Source organism: Sturnira hondurensis, unplaced genomic scaffold (assembly GCF_014824575.4).
Source record: "Sturnira hondurensis isolate 20B ecotype Veracruz unplaced genomic scaffold, ASM1482457v3 Scaffold0013001, whole genome shotgun sequence".
In the NCBI taxonomy this organism is placed as follows: domain Eukaryota; kingdom Metazoa; phylum Chordata; class Mammalia; order Chiroptera; family Phyllostomidae; genus Sturnira; species Sturnira hondurensis.
The window spans coordinates 525,181-533,328 of NW_028085632.1; the positions used below are offsets into that span (position 1 = coordinate 525,181).

The 8,148-nt window shown below is 38.5% G+C and overlaps 1 pseudogene; it reads left to right on the forward strand.

The window, feature by feature from the left end:
- Positions 1-4,725: 4,725 nt before the first annotated feature.
- On the forward strand, positions 4,726-5,303 carry LOC118997291 (60S ribosomal protein L17-like; annotated as a pseudogene).
- The last annotated feature ends 2,845 nt before the right edge of the window (positions 5,304-8,148 follow it).

An 8,148-nucleotide genomic window follows, 5' to 3' on the forward strand; every position in this document is an offset into this window, starting at 1 on the left:
TCTCCATTCCTTTTTGTGGATTTGAGTTAACATCTTGTGCCATTTCCTTTCAGCCTGGACTACTTCATTAAACATTTATTGTAAGGCATATCTGCTAGCAATGAATTCTCTCCATGTTTCTTTAATTGGAAATGTTTACTTCACACTCATCTGTTAAGGTTTGATGGGTATAAAATTCAGAGTTGACAGTTTGTTTCTTTCAGCCCTTTGAATGTGTATATTTTCAGCTTTGGTTCTGGTGTAAATCATGTTAATTTTATTGTTGTTCTCTTGTTTGGGATCATTGTTTTCTTGCTATTTCAAAATATCTACATTTTTTTTTCTTTTAGCAGTTTGAATATGATATATTTAGGTGCTGATCTCTGTGTTTATTTTACTTAGGTTTTGTTGAACTTGAATCTGTAGATTAATGCTTTTCAGCAAATTTGTGATGGTTTTTAATCTATTTTTTCAAATAATTTTTCTGCTGCTTTCTTTTTCTTCTAGAATTTCTTTATGCTGTCTATAAATTTATTACTTGTAGTTGATTAAGCTATGATTAAGCTTCAGTCATCCCATATTGAGTTTTCACCTTCTAGCAGCAGAATTGTTAGTTTTCCTCACCAGCCCCATGCTGGTCAAACTAAGTTTTCCCCAGTGAAGCTGAGAGAAGAATATGTAAGCAGACCCAAGAATGAAAGCCACAGACTCCTGCTGTTCTTACCCGAGGCTCAAAATGTTTCTCAAGAATAAATGCTTCTCATATTGTTTTCTATCTTGGCTAATTTCAAACCTCTTAAATGGTTGTTTTATGCATCTCTGTTCTGTTTTATGCTTGTAATTTCCTCAAAAGATTCACCAATGTCTTCCTGTTTTCACATCATAACCTGAAGTATTTCCCTTATTTTCTTGTTAGTGACATTCTTAAGTTTTCTCATAGTCTCTTTTATGCCTTCTGGTACCAGAAATATCAGAAAGATCTGAATTTCACCTCCTGGATTGACTGGACTCGAGCATGCTCTTAGTTAGGCATTTCATTTCCATGAACAGAACTTTCATCTGACTTTCCTCATCTTCATCATGGAGATCAAAAACCTCATTCCAACAGAATAAAATGTTCTAGTGTTTTTCACATGCCAAATCATCTGCATGATAATGGGTTTATTTATTCATTTATCTATTTACTCGATTAGTAAAAATTTAATTTTACTGGAAGCAACCTAAAATTTGGAATAGTTACATCCAAGAGTGGAAATCTGGCAACCCCCGGTATGAAGAGATACAGATAGATAGTGTGCTTGGATTTCATGGAAGTCATACTATTTGGGATTGACTAATTTATAAGAACCTTTCAATAATGAAGGCTAATTAATGTAGGGCTATAAAACTCTTGATTATAAACCTCAATTCATAAGCCAGGGAGGTGTCCACAGTGTCTGGCAAGGGTGTTCCATGAGTCCCAAGCAGTTCAGGAGGATAATATTTATTGTTACCCTTAAGCAAAATAGAAAAGAACTGGAATCCAAAAAGTTACCCTCAAGCTGGTTGCTGTAGAATAGAAGAGGGCTTTGAAGCTAATTGTAAATTGTGTTATGCTGGGTTATACCAGAGAAAAATTTTCCCACTTTAAGAGAGGCAATATTGTATGGTAGTTTATAACATATTCTTTGGAATCAAATGCATTTAAATGCAGCAGGGAACTAGGAAGATCCTCTGTGTAACCTCTCTTGCTTATCAATTTTAGAGATATGATACTTTTCTGCTGGGCATCTGGTAATGCCATTCACAGAGATCTAGTTTTATTTCAAATTCATGTCTAAGGGAAACAGGTCTGACAAATTAAAAAGTTCCAAGAACCACAAAAGGAAAGATTCCCTTTTTTGAGGGACCGAGGGTAGTATCCTGTAAGTAGCAACAAGACTCTAGGGAATTCCCACTCAACTCCCACAGTCTTGTGCATCCATACCAAAGTCAGGAGCAGGGCTTGTCTGGACTAGATTGAAGTTGTAGGTCAGGTCATAGTTAATTAGGATCCATTACAGGATGAATGATATAGGAGTAGAGAGGAGAGAAAGCTTCCAAGACTGGGGAGGAGAATTATTTTTAACATGTTTCTTTTTTAAAAATTTTCAACCTGTTTTAAAATATATTTTTATTTAATTATTTTTCAAGTACAGTTTTCTGTCTTTTACTCCCATCCCAGCCCCCGCCCCGTGATCCCCACTTCCCTCCCATTTCTACCCCCCCTTAGTTGTTGTCCATATGTTCTTTATACTAGTTCCTCTAAATCCCTCCCCTTTTTCCCCTGAAATTCCCTCCCCCCTCTCCTCTGGTTGCTGTCCCCTTGTTCTCTATTTCAGTGTCTTTGTTTTTATTTCACTTGCTTGTTTGTTTTGTTGTTTAGCTTCCTGTTAAAGGTGAGATCATTTCTTGAAGGCTTTCTTTAAAACAACAAAACAATAAAAAACAAAACCCCTTTATGTTAGAGCTATAAAGCTTCATTAAAATAGATGGAAAGAAGGATGACAGCTAATGCAGGGGTGGGGGTGAGAGGGAAGAGAGACTGAGCAAAAAGGAAAAAGGACTCATGGACATGGACAACAGTGTGGTGATTGCTGGGAGGGGGTGGTGTAAGGGGACTAAATGGTAGTGGGAAAATACAATAAAGATTAAATTTTAAAAATTATCTCAAAAATTCTCAATCACTTTGAACCCTTAGAAATAGGTCATGTGGCTGATGTTACTCATTTATGAGCGCGAGAAGCCTATAATTCAAAAGATTATGTATTGGATGTCTAAACTCTTTGAACCTTTTTAGCACTTTGAAAAATGCCATTAATACCACTTGCAGGAGTTGTCTGTCTTTGTGACTTCAGCATTCCAAGGGAACGAAAACATATTGCAAATACTATGTAACTCATGTTCTTGCCCTCTTGAGACACCCATTTACGCATTCCCAAACTGGAATATTTTTTCAGTAAACCTATTTATTTAATGTGGTTGTATTCTTTATTTCTTTGAAAAAAATTCAAAGAAATTTGAAGATATACCTATGATTTCTTTAAAATCATGGGTGTATCTTCCAATCTATGTGGTCTTAGAATAGAAGAGAGTGAAAGAGTAAAGAACATGAACTCTGGTTAGACAGAATGACATTTCAATTCTTGCTTCATCAGTTGCTGGTTCTATAATCACGGACCAGATGCTTAATTTTTCTGAGCCTTAGTTTTCTCATTTGCAAAATGAGAATAATAATATCTACTTTGTATGGTTTTGCAAATCAAATGAGGTAATATGCATCACATAGGAGTTAATAGTCAATTAATATAAGCTATTATCATAATGTACTCATTTTTCTTTCCTCTTTTACCCTTGCATGAAAGTATTATCTGGCTTATCCTCAGAAATTGGGCTGAGGGAAAATTTATGAAGCCACTAGTACATAGAGAGGATCTTTTTTTGTGTTCAGCACCATACTAGGCACTTCAAGGAAAGTTACAGGATTGTGGTATGGTCTCTGCCCTCTGGGAGCTTATATAATCTAGCTGAACAAAAGACAAACTCATATAAATAAATCAAATAATACTTTGTTATAATTGGCTTTCACAATTTGCATCTAATTCTATAAATCAGGATAAAAAAATGACTCAGCACTCCTTAAAGGAAGTTACTGGTTCATGGGAATAACATGATTCTAGAGTCAGATCTGGGTTCAAATCCTGATTTTATTCCTTAGGAGCTATGAAACATTGGGAAAGTTCTTGGACTTCCCTGAGCCTTCATTTTCTTGTTGATAAAATGGGGGCAGCAATATCTATGCTACAGGATTGCTACAGGAACTAAATATAAAGTCCATGGTCTCTAGCTGGTACTTAATAGGTAGTAGCAATTATCTGATACATCTGTTTTTCCTCTATAGCACAGCACCTAAACTCAGCAATATGTACAGAAATATGTAATCAACAAATGTTTACTGAACTGAAAATTTAGCACTTGTTTTATATTTTTTTATTCAGGTTGTTTTATTTTCACTACTGTGTTATGTAGCTTCATGGTGATCATCCAGTTGAAGTAAATTGGTGGATAATTTGGGGGTTGTTATATTTTCAGAACCCATCTAGAATCTGAAAAAGATTCATGAATTTGAATTAACTGAAAGGTCATTGTTTTCACTATTTTACTGATGAATATTCTAGTAGTCAATTCTAGCCAGAAATGGTATAAATTTCCTCCTTGATCTTTACTGTACTATAACACAAATTTTTATGTGTGTTAGCTTATGCCAAATACTCTACATAGGCAAGTGTATTGTTTTTCATATTAAATGTTCTTGAGAAAAAAAGCAAATTACCAAGTCAATCAGTAAGTTTTTCCCTTAAGAGTATCACTTTCTGGTTACTTTATCAGGGGACTAATTTATTTAAAAACGATGAGCCTCCCTGTGAACTAAAAAGTATTGTAGACCTAATCTTGCACTAATTAAACCTGGGCTTTCTCAATTCATTTCATAATTGTGTGTAAGCTCCTACAATGTGCAAGGAATGCTAGAGTTTATGGGATAAAAATTATATGCAAGAAGTATTCTCTACTTTCAAAAGATTTTGTACCAGAGAGAGGTACAAAAATAACTAAAATATAAAGCAGAATATTATTAGGTGGCTTAAGGGAGGAGGCACAGAATCCTTTAGGAACATAAAATATAGGGAGATTTATTTCACAAGCCAATAAACTGATATCCCCCAAAAGCGACCAGAGGTGACCTCTGAAGATGGTTCACTATTCACTTGACCTGGAGAACTCCACAAAATCATGCAAATCAAGAAGTTTAAATCTTCATGTTCATTTTAAGAACACTCATGAAACTGCCCAGGCCATAGAGGGTCTGTGTATTTGAAAAGCCACCAAGTATCTGAAAGATGTCACATTAAAGAAGCAGTGTGTCCCATTCTGTCGATACAATGGTGGAGTTGATAGATGTGCCCAGGCCAAACAGTGGGGCTGGACACAGGGTCTGTGGCCCAAAAAGAGTGGTGAGATTTTGCTCCACATACTAAAAAATGCAGAGAGTAATGCTGAACTTAAGGGTTTTGATGTGGATTCTCTCGTCATTGAGCACATCCAGGTGAACAAAGCTCCCAAGATGCAGTGCAGAACTTACAGAACCCATGGGCAGATTAACCCATACATGAGCTCTCCCTGCCACATTGAGATGATCCTCACTGAGAAAGAGCAGACTGTTCCTAAACTAGAGGAGGAAGTTGCACAGAAGAAAAAGATATCCCCAAAGAAACTGAAGAAACAAAAGCTTATGGCCTGGGAGTAAATTAAGCATAAAATGAATATTAATAAAAGTTAAAAAAACTGATTTCTGTTGGAGAAACTATGAAAACTCAAGAAGAAATGGGGCCTAATTTTGATTCCTGATACAGTCTGAGATCTCCCTAAGCTCTGTTGTCTACTGAAGGTAGTAAGTCATATCTAAATCTTACATCTATCTACCTTTAGGTGGAATTATTTCTACTTTGTGATTTTGCAAACAAGGCTGATCTCTAGCTTTGACATACATTTCCACAAACACTTTCTTTTTTATGTTTCCATTTTACCTACCTTCTATAGGCTGGCACTCTTTCAGAGACTAGCCCTAAATACACCAGCCTTCTCAGTTCCCGACAGAGGTTCAAATCTATCATGTACACTTTTTATTTTCTAAAAGTATCAAGTTACGAATTCGTTCTCTATTCCTAACAAACTATTTTCACTCATAAAACATCTAATTTATCAATAGAAACATCAAAAAGTAAATGCAGAGATGGCAGCCAAGTAACTGGCAACAGAACCCACTTGCTCAGCTCCCCCAGCATGGATCTTCAGCTGATCTTCCAAGTGACCCGAACAATCAATGGAATCTCAGCTGATACGAATTTTTGAATCCAAAGAGGATGCTTTGCACTTTTTGGTAAGAGATTTTATAATTTGAGGGGAAACTGCCCTTTGTGAAGTGCCTGCAGCAAAGGAGAGAACAGATAGAAAATGCAGCTTAGTGGCTCCCTACCCCCCTGGAGCAGGGCCCTGGTCCCACAGAGGGAAACCACCAACCCTAATTGGGAGAGACTTGGAAGAATATACAAAGTCTGGGAGACCCAGGCCACACATACACAGTGAGCAGCACATCCATAGCTGCAGCACCAACCAGGAGAGTTCCAGAGAGAAACCCTATCTCCTGAATCTACCAGAGTCACTGGTAGGCTGTGGACAGCACTGAGGGAGAGAGACTGTGATTTTGGGGTGGTGGAACATGCAGAGAACCAGCCCAGGACTCAGTGTTACATGCTGGGGGCCACACAGAGGCTATTTTAAAAGGGGAGCTAAGGCAAGACTAGGCAGGGACCCCATACTCATGTGCACATGTACACATGTGCAGCGGTTCTGACAACAAAGAAACCTGAGAGTAAGCACAGTTCGGTTCCACTGAGTCCAACTGCACAGGAAGAACAGAATGTGACAGTGAAGGGAGAGTGGGATATGGCCCAATGTGGCTGGTAAGTAAGGGGCTGTGCAGAGTAGAGTGTTCAGGCCTGAATCTCCTGCAAGAGTGGCAGACTGGGGACTAGAAGGCCAGGAGCTGACATGCCTGAGATTCACTGTAGCCCAGTAGGTCCCCTCACAGGCAGGCATACCTAACCCACCTGTGGGATTGCAGGTTCTGCAGATCAGTTAGGTCAGGCTCAGGAGCCCCCTGAGCTGCCAGGAGAGAGAAGGAGAAACTCTAAAAGGGCCCTTTCTGAACTTCTTTTTTAAAGAGTTTATTTATTGATCTTTAGAGGTGAAGGGAAGGAGAGAGGGAGAGAAATATCAATGTATGGTTGCCTCTCGTGTGTCCCCTGTTGGAAACCGGCCTGCAACCCAGGCATGTATGTACCCCGACTGGGAATCGAACTGCAATCCTTTGGTTCTCAGGCCCACACTCAATCCACTGAGCTACACCAGCCAGGGCCCTCGCCGCACTTCTGTCAGACACTAGGAGCTACACTGGTTACTTGGGCCTTCATCCATTGAAACCATCAGGAAAGAGAGATTAAAGACAGGTGCAGCAGGGGGTTTTCAGGGCCCCGCCCAGCCTCAGCTCTTATACAGAGCTGCCATCAGCACTGAGCAGGAAGGAGCTGCCCCTTTTACATAGATTTGCCCCTCATGAGAAATGAACAGCTAATTAATCAGAAACCATATATTATTGGAAATAATCTGGGACAGACTAAGACATATGGCAGAATGGGGGACAAGGAAACACTCCCACCACCTTCTCTGAAGTGCCTCCTAGGGAGTGACCCAGGGATTCCACCCTCCTGATCACACCAGAGGCCCCTCCGGAGGCAGGTGGAGGTGGTACTGACAGTGCTCTCAGACATTAGATGAATCACTCCTGGGCCTTGTGCTGATGACAGTGCAGAACAGTGGGGACCAGCCAAGCCTGAAGGAGACAGTCACAGACTGTGGGTCACTTGTACTCTCAAGCAGGCTGCTTAAGGCTAGACTAGGACACCATCTAACATTACAAGAATGACAAGACAGTGGTAAATGCTCTACTCTGCTAGGATGAATCCCACTGTGGTCTTCTTCACTATTTGTATTATTTTTCACCTGCATAGCTTTCTAATGTTTTCCTTATTTTTTTTCTTATTTTCAAGTTTGTTATTATTTCACAATTTTTAAATTTTAGTTTATTTCAAATCTCATATTTTACTCCTCCCTTCTCTTACTCCATTTTGCCTTCTTCCTTCCTCTTACTTTTGTTTTAAATTTTACTTTCTCCCTTTCTATGTCTTGTTTCTATTCCACACTCTTACTATTTCTCCTCCCTCCAAACTCACAAAACTACTTTTCTTGCCATGAGTCATCTCACATTCTTTTTCCCTTTCTAAAAATATTCTTATTCTACCTTTACTAATTTTTACTATTTGGTTGTTGATATGCTGGTTGTTGCATTTTTTATTTTATTCCTAAAGTTTCACTATTTTTGAATTTCAAATCTCAGATTTTACTGATCCTCTGTCCTACTCCATTTTTCCTTCCTCATGCCCTTTTTTGTTTTAAATTTTATTTTTTCCCTGTCTTTGCTGGTTTTCATTCCTTACTCTTATTATTTTTCCTCCTTCTATACTCTCAAAATCA